The sequence below is a fragment of the Amblyomma americanum genome, chromosome 1, assembly GCF_052857255.1.
Source record: "Amblyomma americanum isolate KBUSLIRL-KWMA chromosome 1, ASM5285725v1, whole genome shotgun sequence".
Lineage (NCBI taxonomy): Eukaryota > Metazoa > Arthropoda > Arachnida > Ixodida > Ixodidae > Amblyomma > Amblyomma americanum.
The window spans coordinates 317,097,639-317,110,800 of NC_135497.1; the positions used below are offsets into that span (position 1 = coordinate 317,097,639).

General features: G+C 46.9%; 1 long non-coding RNA gene across 1 annotated transcript; it reads right to left on the reverse strand.

Moving 5' to 3' along the window:
- Positions 1 to 941: 941 nt before the first annotated feature.
- On the reverse strand, positions 942 to 6,838 carry LOC144098814 (uncharacterized). Its single transcript, XR_013307251.1, has 3 exons — positions 6,452 to 6,838; positions 3,274 to 3,435; positions 942 to 1,082 (listed from the first exon to the last, which is right to left on the reverse strand). It is a non-coding gene; the product is annotated as an uncharacterized LOC144098814 (long non-coding RNA).
- Positions 6,839 to 13,162: the final 6,324 nt, after the last annotated feature.

The following is a 13,162-nucleotide window of genomic DNA, read 5'->3' on the forward strand; positions in this document are numbered from 1 at the left end:
ATGAAAAAATGAGTCTTAGCAACCGATTGGATAGTAAGTTTTGCGCTCATTGAATCGACGGGCTCCTGGAAAGGTTCCATGAAAGTTGGCTAGGATTGCAGTGTGGAAGATATTGTCGAAAAATCATTCATGGTCATACCAACAATAGTGTGTAGTTGGAGAGCGCAGCGGACTGTGTACCTACACCTCTTTGTGTAGTATTGCTTGCTTAAGCTACCGAGTATAGCGGGCAGATGAAGGAAGTGTTATAGATGTCACTACAGCAGAGTGAGCACTCTGAGTGCCACTCTCCATAACCTTTACCGTACAGGGAGGGAGTGATTTAGGCCAGATGTTTCCTGGTGAATTCTTCGGTCTGCCTAGTTTCAGTACAAGAATGAAATTGGCTTTCTTACATACTGTAGGTTACAGAAGTCATTTTTTTCGATCCTGTGTTCCAGCATAGGATTTCGATTAACATAAGAAGCCTTTTCCTGCTAAAAATGAGCAAAATGAGTAAAATGGAACCAGTATCAAGTTAGCGGGGAATAATAAACTACTTACGGCATAAACAGTGCCGCCTCTGGCGTAGCCCCTCCTGAGAGAAAGCTGCCACATACCTTGTTGAGCGACAGAATTATCTCCGTGGATATCCTCTTGGGAGGCATTTCGGTCTCAACTGGCTGATGTCGAGTGCTTACCACATGGATTGCATGGCCCTGCTGTTTGCACAGCGGAGAACCTGTCTGGGATGTCACAATTAACACAACTTCCTTTCATTGATTCCTTTATCGACCATGTATGCTATGCACTCAGTCTTTTTCGTAAACTCTTGAAGTACATTTAGGCCGCTCTAGGGCCATCCTCCAGCTTTTGTGGCTGAACAATACCTCTCAGAATCAAAGGCACATAAGCGCCCGCAGAGCGCTCCTAGGCCGCCAATGCAATGAAGAGACCGAATATGCGTTCTTTTGATTTAATAAATTACAACACTGCTGATAATGTTAATCAAATCAGTAATATCCAAAATTATAAAAAAAATCAAATTGCTGCCAGGATTGTCCTCGGCGCATCAGGTAGTTTCAAACTCTGCAGGGCACAGTCTGCAAATGAGAGAAAAAGTGAATGAGGGTTGTGAATCAACCGGAGGGACCCCGACCACAGTCACTAAGAAATCGCGTTGAAAGCAGCATATTGTACACAGGGATTTCAGAGTCCCGCTGGGGTTTATACTAAGTGGGTTTATACTGTTTTATAGCTCCGGTCAGAGTGAGACACTCAGAAAAATGCCGGCTGCTCCCTCAGTTAGACTCCACCCCAGTGCCTCAACGCAAGAAGTTTCGCCACTCAGTCTTGAGTACTGCATGTTCTGCACAAGTGGAACGAAAGTATTCGTTTGTAATCGAGCAGGTTCCCTTTAGCATCTTGCCATTCTTTTCTCCAGCACGCTTTTTGGCCGTTAAAACAATTGGTGCGATAAGAAGGCAATTTTTGGAGACGTCATGAAAGTTTAGAAAAACAATTCAAATATTCAAAAGAATAGGCCAGCCAGATGAGATTTCCCAGCGTGTTATAAATTCGCTTTTTCTGACATCGTCGATGTCGCTTTTCTGCATAGGTAAATTATCTAGCGTGAGTTCTTCGCAGATGAGTAGGACACTCCATGCAACTTTTCATCACAGTAAAACCTGATCTGTTGGCTTTTTATGGCCTTATGTTTATATTTTCCTGCAGGAATATACTCAATTATTACCGAAAAATTTCAATGTAAAAATTTTCTCACCACCCGAACCGAGGTTGGGACGTCCAGACCGAAACATGGGTTGAAGAGCACTTAAGTCAACTTACTTGCATCAAAGCGAAAGCCTTTCTGTTGTCCTGTTGAGCTCTTTAGCTCAATACGATCACCGCACGCTTCTCGAAGTAGTTTCGGTTTCACATTACAACCTACAATATTTTTGTTATATCTGATTTGTTCGCTATATCCGGTTTCAATTTACGAGCAATGCCTTCTAAAACAACCTCTTTCCGTCGGACTAGGTGGCCGAGTAGTTAAGGTAATGAATTGCTTTCTGCCCATTGTGGGTTCGTGCCCCATCCTCGTCGATGCTTTTATTCTTTCATTTTATTTCACTGATAGCTTGAGCGCACAGTTTCCAAGGATACGCAAATCCTGTACACCACGATGATCCTAAGGCTGTCGCCTTAAGAGAACTCCCTGATCACCGCTTTAGAGTGAACACCAGCGTTTCCTAGCCTCAGGGTCGTTGTACCTTCAGAGGTCATGAGGTACCTGTCACAATACACGACACAATTATTCTGGGTATGATGTGGTAGCCATCAAATAAGGCAGGATGCTCTGGACAAACCGCGACTTGAAACAGCGAGAAGCCGAATTAGCTACCTTTCTTTCATTCGGGCCACTTGGCGAGGTGTGCTCTCGTGCTTCCCTGAAAGACTCAAAGAAATCTACGTGGTTTTTTAGTGCGCAGTAAACCTTGAAGTTCTTTCTTTGCACTCTTCGCTTTGTTCTAGACTACATATGCCTTTTTACCCATGTTCTTGGACGTCTGTCCCAATGAACTGCACATAAGCCTCAACTCTATGTTGCTATCGACAGGTAATGTGCTTAGGTACACTGCACACACGAGGTGAAATAGGATACTGTTTGAAAATGCAGTAGCATAAGAAAAACACAAGTACTGCGCCGTAAATAAGAAGGACGACCACTAGCGGCTGTCTGCGAATCTCTATATGCTTTAGTGGTAAAAGTGAGCTCCTGATAAGCCGCAACATATAACACGCATCGTTATCTCGGATACTGACGTGGCAAGCAGGGGAGGGTCTGTAGACACCAAGCCTTGCAATATGTTTTCATAGCTACATATCCATGCCCCTGAATGAACACAGTTGTACCAAAAATGTCTGCTTATTAAATAGCAGCCAGGACACAGTAATGAGGCTATAAATGCAATAAAGCTTCGCAGAGTAAATTTGTCTCGTTTCTACTTCATAATAACGCATTTAAGAACTGCTGCTTCGCGCAAATCAATATTCACTTCGTTGCGCTAGGTCGATGTAGAAACCAAGCCGCCAAAATATATTTACCTGGCACACATTAGCATTGCGATTTGTTGCACTGCGGATACCAACAATTTTCACCACGACTCCCTATAATACTTTGTGCCGCGAGAACGCTCATGGTGTACAGTCAAGAATGGCAATTGCGGTTGCGTTGTCAGCCGAACTGCGGCGGAGGACGTACTGCGCATGCGTCAGTGAGATGCCACTTACGGCAGCGGCTGGCAGGGGCAGCAGCAGCACCGCGGCCTGGACGACCTCCTAGCTGCAGCAACTCGGCCGCCATGACCAAGCGATGGCAGCCTGGGCCTTTGCCTGCGGAGTCTGCACCGCAAAGGCGGCGATGCGTGAGTCCCAAGTCGATGTCTTTCCCCTCTGGAAACTGGTTCGAGGACTTTGTTATTGGCTGCAGCCAATAAGATGTGTGCAATAATGTTGAGGTACACGAAGAGGCACACTGAATTTTTGTTCCTAAACTCAAATAAACAAACACTCGCGTTTCAATCCTTCCCTTGCATCACGGGTTTGTGAAATGGTGCTTGTGCATTGAATTTAGCATTCATGAAAATGTTGATCGATGTGGTTAACTTTCTGAGGATGGAGAAATTGCCGATGTAAAATTAGCAAATTTCCTTCTCTACTTGGCTTCAGTTGTTTTATACCAAATCCTGTAACAATGACAGCTGGATGTTTACAATTATTATGAATGAAAATGAAAATGTAAATCATAAAGTATTCGGCGGTCTATGTCAACCGCAGCTGCGAAGGTAAGGAATAAATACTTTGCCACACACGACACGTGATCATACTTTCTCATTTCCCCATCACCATGAAAGTCCTTAATATATAAGTGGACAACAATTTTACGTCAATAGATCATCTCTGAAAACTTTATTTGCTTTCGCAATTGGGGCAAATTTTCTTTAGACCACTCAAGCATGGGCCAGAATTTACTGATTCCACTTGGCCGCCCTACTATACCCAGTGCGTCTAAGAGGTATTAAACTCCGGAGAAAGTTACGTTTCTGGCAACAGCGCGCAACACTAGGAGACCATCATATGGGTCTGCGGCGGCGTTTCGACATGATGCCGTTCTTCGGACTCTATTCGTTACGGCACGGATTCAGGTGCTTTGGCGAAGGCGACCAGGATACAGTGGGTAACCAGCTCATCGTAACGGGTCTGACGAAGTGCGGAAATCGAAGCTTTGTTTGTGAAGGCGTCAGGATTGCAGTATGGGAAGCACCAGGTCCCTTTCAAGATAAAATCAGGCACGCTTCAGACATCTCGACGATGTGGAAAGCAGAAGCACTCGCGCTACCGGAGGCTCTCTGAATCAGAATCAGAATGAGGCTCATGTTTATTTATAAACGAATGAAATACAGCCCGGATAAATGTATACAAAAGGAGGTCCCGTTGTCAGCGACTGTACTGGGAACTCCTTGTGTAAGCTGTGCGCAAAACATACTCCCTCCTACAGGCAAACACACTTTACTGTTATCACCAAGCTGACAGTGCATAGATAAATTACCACTTTAAACTTTCCTCAGCCGGTGTATCGGTGAAGTCCAGCATTTCGCAGCATTAGTGCAGCATAAAATATGGACATCAGAAACGGGGAAATAGCTGCGCGTACTGTGAGACTATAGTTCTCAAAACTACGCTTCACCAACGAGCATTCTTAAGCCTCGCTTTGACTCTCAGAATCCTGAAACCAAGCTTTGATGTCTGCTGTGGGCGCCCGCCCATGCCTTCGTCTTTGAATCACATGGTATTGTGGAACAAGCGGTCCTCACGAGGAGACCGTATTCCGGAGTAGTTTTAGACTCGTGTAGGTTTACACCGTCTAATATGCCTCTGCGTACCGTTTCGTTGTCAGCGTCCATTGAGCGACAGCTCCATCTTGTGTGAGCACGCTATGCTCTTGGCGGGCAAGGAGTATCGAAAATTGCCGGGTCAGTAGTTGGAAAAGTTATATGCATGTTCCAAACAAGAACGGATTTGAACGGGAATATACGGAAGTGTGTGTGGGTGGGGAGGTGTTAGGGGGCGGGGTGTTGAGGAATCAAGACGAAGATCGGAGTGTCCTCAATTACATAGGCCCTGTTATGCATCCACCGACACTTTGACCTACAACAGCGCGGCACTGTCGCGGCACGAGCCCAATGGAATATTTTACTCATGGCTTACTCCTCGAGGGCACACCTCAGTTATAGCAAGAAAAAAAAACTACGTATGATACGGAAAGCGGACTGACCACTTATATTTTCCGCGCCGCACCGCGCCTACAAAACAAAACCATGATCACAGCATGGTCATGAGAGAATAAATGACTCATTACAAAGTAAATTGATGACTAAAGGGAGGGAAGTAGTCGTAATTAGTAAAAGGATTAGAACAAACGATTATGGTCGCACTAACCTTCTAGGTTATGACGTCAACATTTCAAACACGACAGTTTCAAAACCGTTTGTGCGTGATTGTTCGTGTGTGCGTATGTGTGTGTGTGTGTACACGTGTGTTTGTGGGTGCGTGCGTGCGCGCGCGCCTGTGTGTGTGTGTGTTGCGTCGCTATCATTGTCAGTGACCAAAAGCATATGACGTGACTTATGCGCCATTGCCAGGCAACGCTGTTTCGCCAGCATGCTGATCACTGATTGCTACCAACAGAATGAATGAGCAGCGGCGGCCTCCATTTCTTCATCCCCTTAACCCTCCTCTTCAGTGAATATGTTCCACGGGAGCTTGTAAGGGGATCATGCGCCACCGTGCGTGACGTGCGTTAAATGCGCGACGCGCCCCCAGTATACGCCCCACGCAATTCCAAACCGATACCCCGCTACCCGTGACTGACTGCTGAATGCTCCTGACTTCTCGAGCACTCTCCACGATAGGCACAGCTATATTTGCTTCTAACGACATCTCCATTCCACTGTCATTCCCCATATGTAACACAATTTCGCAGTATAACTAGTATACCTGTCTTATCAATATTTTTTTCTTCATTTGATTGTGTTACCCGTGAAGTACTTCCTCTTGAAATGCTCGAAGGGCGCTTTCATCAGCAGCCTGCAAGATGCCAGCTTTTCCTCTTCATGTAAGACTTGTTACAGCCGTGCCACTATGTCCTGCAAAAGCTTACACCTAGCGAAGAGTTGGTTCCAAGCGCTAGGCGTGAAATCAACGTTACATTCCCGTCAAGAGCTGCTAGCAATAGAGTACCATCTGGCTACCTTCCAACTTCCGCTGACGGCACCTGCACACAATCGGCTGAACCTTCGGAAAACGCGCACTGACCGAATGCCTTGAATAACATGTCCGGTGAAGCACCTGACAGGTGAATTCGAGCTGAGCACGAAAGCAAACCAACAGGGCTCAAAAGCGAGCTTACCGTGCCTGACGCTGGGGGGACTGCTGACGGCTGCGCCCGGTAGGCTGCATTCCCAAACTCACGCTTTTCGGAGCCTAAGCGCCCCTTGCAGTAATCATGGCGGTGGTAGTCGTCAGCGCCTCTTTCTTCGTAGGCAAGGGTGAGGCGCCGAACGGAGGCCACGAAGCGCTTTGCGACCTCGGCGGCCGGTGGCTTCCCAGCTGGCCGTGTGACGCGGCTTGCGATGTCCCGGCTCCTCTCGCGGCAGCACTCGGCTCCTTGACCAAGATCATCCTGTATCGCGAGGTGGAGACCGGAACCAGGTGGATGGAGCTGAGGAGTGGGCTGGTCAGGACTGCTTGGGTGGACGCACATAGCTCTGCGACGCATCATCGAAGAACGGTTCTAAAAAAAGGTGGCGTGCGTTCTATCTCTCGTGCGGCTCGAGCGGCAGACAAGAGAGGAAGAAAGACCTCGAGACGGTTTTCTTTGTCCTTCATCCCGTTTGACTGCGATCGGGCAAGAAAAAGACGGTTATCACGCCCATATTATGGAGGTCACTGAGCTCGCATTTTATTTCAATGCAGGTAGTGTTTTGGCGCCTGCTATCGGGAACATCGGCAAGCTTTTGTCGTGATTTTTGTCTGGAGACGCTGAAATATATAGAAGCTAGAATGTTATCTACGTGGGATTCCGGAAGGAAGAAGACCTAGACGAACTACGATGAAAACTTGGAAAGAATTTTTTCCTCCTCCTTGGATATGCTTCAACCTGGCCAATCCCCTGCCGTGGGTATGTGGAATTGCTTCAAAAACTACAACACGGTTTTTGCACGGGAGCTCCAGTAAGGAAAAGGAGGAAAGCAGAGAAAAGGCGCTGTATAACTTGTCGCGAAACCCTCAGCCGCTCCTCTCTTACCGTTGATGCCAGATCTCCGGCGTATGTATCCAGGTTATCTGGCAGGAAGATTAAGAAGTGTAAGTAGTAGAAGAAAAAGGAGAAGGAGAACCCTTGGCTCGACTATAGGCTTGCTTTATCTCTTCCGATTCTCCTCTCCTACGGGGCAAGCGCCAACGGATATGCCCTGACACCGGTGTGTAATTAAATTCGTACCTATATAAATGAATTAGGCAGATGCCGCTACTAGAATGAAGATTCACTGTTTTTTCTTTTTCGTTTTTTTTGCATTTTTTGTACAAAGTTTAGTCGAAGACAAAATATTATCCAAATACTGCACTCATTGTCAATTAGTGCGTTTCTTTCCGCAGTGCACACTGGCAAATCTCCAGCTGTAGGTATGTGCCATAAAGCCTCAGGAAGTCACCATCCTCATCATCATCCTCATGATAGGCAGGAAAAGAGGTACATTTGCAGTGAAAGGCACTCAGGGGTGCCTTAATTGCCACTACCCAGGCTGCTTGTCAACAGAGAGGTAGGGGCAAATATGATTTGTATAATTGGTGAAGGTAGGCGTGGAGCGAGAATATATACACGCTCATCACTAATGCCCTGGATTGCATTCCGCGGCGCATAACCAGATGCTTGCGCAATCCTCACATCGGAGCAAATACCCGGCCGTGTTGGCGACGGCGGTTTCAGGGTATGGTTTCTTGTTCGCTTAGCTGGGAACGCTGAAAAACGACGCTGTCGTTTTAACATGCATTGCCTCAGGGGCTTTATTTAAATGCACTGCAGGAAAGACAAAGCCTGTTCTAGGAGAGCTTAGGTGGTGGTAGCCCCTCAGGGCGTTGAGGAGGCTCATGAGCTGACACGTTTTTTCCTTGACTGGTCTTAACCAGCGACAGCGCTTCCTTCACTGCACTTTGTGATAGTGGACACGCGTGTTGACAGCTGACAACGAGCCAATAAATGCCGGTGGGGTAAACATTTGGTACACAGAATTAATGCTTGAAACACCCGTTCCGCCCACATCTTATGGATGAAAAATGCCTTTGATGACAGCGGCGGAGAAGTGCTTAAATAGCGCTGCTAGGCTATAAAAGGAATGAAAAGTCTGCTGGTGTGTTTTTTTCAATTACTAATAAAATATTTTAAAACCGCTTTCAAAAGCATACAAAATATAACATCAAAAATCGGACAGGTCTCTCCATGGTGGCATAGGGCACGTGGAACTTCCTCATCGGGTCCACAAACTTCAGATTCAGCAGACTGCACAGGCGAGAACAGCATGAATGAGGGCGGTGAATACAAAAAGGACATCCAGACAGGAGTCACTAGGAAATCGTATTGAACGTGGCATACTTTTCCCCAGAGCCCTCTGAGGCCTCCGCAGTGTTATGCAAAGCGAGACAATGTGGCATAATTCCGGTCGGAGTGAAGCACTAACATGCCGATTGTTCCATCAATGACACTGCATACCGTAATGCGGCCCCGGAAAAACTTTCGTCTACATGGAACGAAGCAATCGCCGTTCTAGCAGCCCATGTTTCCTCCTTTGCATAATGTCATTATTTACGCTTGATGCAGTGTTGGACATTCAGAAAAACGAAACAGCTCTTCAAAAAGAAAATGCGACGCTGGTAATTGTTTCGCACCTAGTATGCCTTCTCTTTTCAGTGGACCGTTGCTGTGTACTTTCAGCATACGTAAAGGAGATTCCATGGATTCGTCGTTCATAAAGCAGCACTTAGGAGAACTTCATCGAACTTTTTTTAATAACAAACAGATGTTGTGGCGTTTTCTGGTGAACTTTGTACGGCAGCAAAAAAGGCGCATTCACTGAATAAAATTTCTTTGAGAATTGTAACTACACGCGTTTAAAACTCAACATGCCGGGAACGCTCTGAACTCCGTGAGCACAGCTTGTACGTGATTAGTGGTGATGCCGACGCACACTGATCCGCTTGGTATAAATGCCTTAATGCATTGCACTTTGTTTCCGAAAATAGCCGGCTATGGTATCATGAGTGCTTCAATATTTCTGTCCAATAAGCCTCCTTCTTCCACCAATGCAGTCTTTTTCAAAACTGCACGGTAGTTTATTCAATAAGATCAACCTCACTTTCGCTTTAGTCTCCTTATAAGCCTTCTCGTCTGTACCACACGCCTGACGTATTCAGCATCGGATGATTTCGAAAATACAAGTACACCTTCGCGCGGCGTATGAGATATCCGCTGCTTGATAAACGGCGTCCTGCATTGCATCTTTCATTTCAGTATCGAGTTCATACGCCCACGTGCGCATATATTTTGGCGACTGCCCAAATGAACGCAGCATAAGCCTGAACGCTCACGGCCCTCGAAGCTGCTGTCGACTGCCAGTGTCTGCAGGTTGCCTCAACGAGCAGGAGGAAATGCGATAGTGTTTTGGAACCGAATATATCATATACCAGTAAGTAAAAACGATGACCATAGGCGTCTGCGTCCGCATCTCCAAATTTTTCCAGCGGAAAGCGAGAAATCTGACATTAAATTTCACATAACATGTACCTTCACGCCCGATACTGCGAAGGTTACCAGATCGGCTTTGCAGCTACAAAGCCTGGCTAAATATGTTTCTTTTTAATACCCTTATTCTTCGTGGACCACTGTTGCACCAAGCCTTGAGTTAATGAACAGTAAATAACATGTGGGATCCCGTCTTGCAGCTACAAACAAAATGAAGCTAAGACGAACATTTCGTGCCCGTTAGTATGGCCTAGTAACGTATATTGAGAATTGCTGGTGCATGGACACCAGTATCGGCATTATTCTCTTGGCTACAACCAAGAGGCAGGATGAAACATTTATCTGGAACACAATATTTTTCTGTTTGGTTGCACTCCGGAGACCAAGAATTTGGAAGCTCTATTCGCCAACTGTATTCCGCCCCAAAACATGTACAGCGTGCCGTAAAAGGCAGCTGTTCTTTATTATCATCTGAAACACCACAAAATACCCTGTATGTGAAATATAAAAAAGCCAGCCATGAAATTCTGAACTTAAAATACTACTCAAAAACTGCTTCAGAACTGTGCCTGGGGGAGCCAGAGATCGTGTAACGCCACGGACATGCTTGTTGAGTCCGACTATACACCACACGTGATCGTACTCCTAAAGATGAAAAATACATTTGTGCACACACTGTAAAGAGTGCAGGGGTGCTTCAGCGCTACCAGAATCAAGAAATGTGCAACCGGCAGCGCTAAACTAACACCGGCTGGTGCACGTGCCTCATTTCATTAGCCGCTTCCAATAAGACAGGCGCGCGTGTTTCGTATTTAATGGCAGAGATTCTGAAATGTGTGATTATTGAAATCTAAGGTTCGACGAAATCTCGTCTGGTCGGGTGAATACATTGGCGAAAATAACGAAGCGCCGACCAAAAGGTGTTGTCAAAATGGAAGGACGTTTCGACTTCCACACGGAAGTCTTGTTCACTGATGGAAAAATTTCGCACACAAAGCTTAAGTACGTTGTGCTAATCGTCGCAGGCATCTAGCGTACGAGGGCGGTAGATTGCCGATGTTACGGTTGAGCGTCTGATCTGTTGTCTGGATAAACAGAGACTCTAGATATTGGCGTGACATCCAGTTTTTCTCACGGCCGATAATTGCCGCTTCTTCCCAAGCGATATCATGCTTCGTGTTTTCAACGTGTTCAGCCAGTGCGTTGGAACAAGCCTTCTTTTTCTTGACATCATTCTTGTGCTCATTCAGCCGTCTTTCAAAGTTTCCGCTTTCACCTATGTAGGAGTGATCGCAGTCTGAGCAGGGGATTTTATAAATTACTCCGGGAAACTTTTCCTTTTTTAGCTTGTCCTTTACGGACACCAACTCGTGACGAAGCTTGCACGCAGGCACGTGAGCTATATGCACATCGTAGGTGCGAAAAATGCGGGCCAATGACTCGCTCACGCCTGGCACATAGGGTATTGCAGCTCGGGCACGGCAAGGTAGGTGAACGGGCTGAGCTGGTCTCGTTGTCTGCTGTATTACAGCGTTCACGAAGTGCTGTGGGTAGCCACAATTGTTGAGCTCGCGTCGCACTTGGCGTATGTCAGAGGCTTTTTCTTCGGGTTTCGAGCATATTCTTTCCGCACGACTGACGAGGGTAGAAACGACGGAGCGCTTATGGTACGTAGGATGGACTGAATTAAAGTGAAGGTATTGGCCTGTGTGCTTGTGCTTTCTGTACACCTTGAATGATAGGCGGTCATCACGTCGCTCCACCATGACGTCCAGAAAAGGAAGACGGCCAGAAATCTCCTCCTCGACGGTAAACTGGATGGAATCTTCCATGCTGTTCAAATGGTTCGTGAAAGCAGCCAAGGCATTCTTTTTGATTATGCAAAAGCAGTCAGCAATGTACCGCAGGAAGACCTTCGGGCGCGGCTCGAACGAAGCCAAAGCGCGGCTTTCCAGTTCTTCTATTGTGAGGTTTGCGGTTGTGACCGAGATAGATGATCCCACAGCAGTGCCATGAACCTGCTTGTAGACAGTGCCCCGAAAGATGAAGTACGTGTTCTTCAAGCAAAACTGCAGAAGCTTCAACAGGTCCGATGGATCGATGGGTGTCCTAGCACTCAGTTCGTCGTCGTCTCGAAGCGCTGAACGGCATACCTCCACCGCCAGATCCACGGGGACGCTGGTAAACAGTGATCTGACGTCAAATGACACCATTATCTCGTCGCTCTCAATCGTGATTTCGCGTATTTTTTCAGTAAAATCAAAGGAGTTGCGTACGAAAGTCGGTCTCTTGCTAACGAGTGGCGAAAAAACTTTGTGCAAGTAGCCTGAAACTCGGTACAAGGGAGAGCGGGTAAAATCCACTATTGGTCGCATTGGAACGCCTGGCTTGTGGATCTTCGGGAGGCCATATAAAGCAGGGGCAGATCCATTGTGGCAGAGGAGCGTGAAGTATAACGACCTGTGCTGTGGTGGAACAAACTGGAAGACGTCTGTCAAAAGCCTTTGCAACTCTCGCTCTACCTTGAATGTAGGGTCCCGCTTGAGTCGCATGTACGTGCCATCATCCTCCAGAAGCTTCGTCATTTTCTCAACGCAGTCGCTGTGGTTTAGGATGACGGTGGCGTTCCCCTTGTCAGCAGGTAGGATTACGATATCCGTATTGCTCCGCAGGCTCCTGACTGCCTCCCGCTCCTGAGCAAGGAGTGGGGTGGGGGTGCCGATGTGGCAGCTTGGCGAGTATGCAGCTTGGCGAGTATGCTCAGACTGCGATCGCTCCTACATAGGTGAAAGCGGAAACTTTGAAAGACGGCTGAATGAGCGCAAGAATGATGTCAAGAAAAAGAAGGCTTGTTCCAACGCACTGGCTGAACACCTTGAAAACACGAAGCATGATATCGCTTGGGAAGAAGCGGCAATTATCGGCCGTGAGAAAAAACTGGATGTCACGCCAATATCTGGAGTCTCTGTTTATCCAGACAACAGATCAGACGCTCAACCGTAACATCGGCAATCTACCGCCCTCGTACGCTAGATGCCTGCGACGATTAGCACAACGTACTTAAGCTTTGTGTGCGAAATTTTTCCATCAGTGAACAAGACTTCCGTTTGGAAGTCGAAACGTCCTTCCATCTTGACAACACCTTTTGGTCGGCGCTTCGTTATTTTCGCCAATGTATTCACCCGACCAGACGAGATTTCGTCGAACCTTAGATTTCATCATGCTACGACGGTCGTATGGCCAGAATTTCATCACTCAAGTGCGCCAGTTCGGTTTCGCTAACCGTCCGGCTTTCTGCGTTCAAGGCTCATCTAGAATTCAACC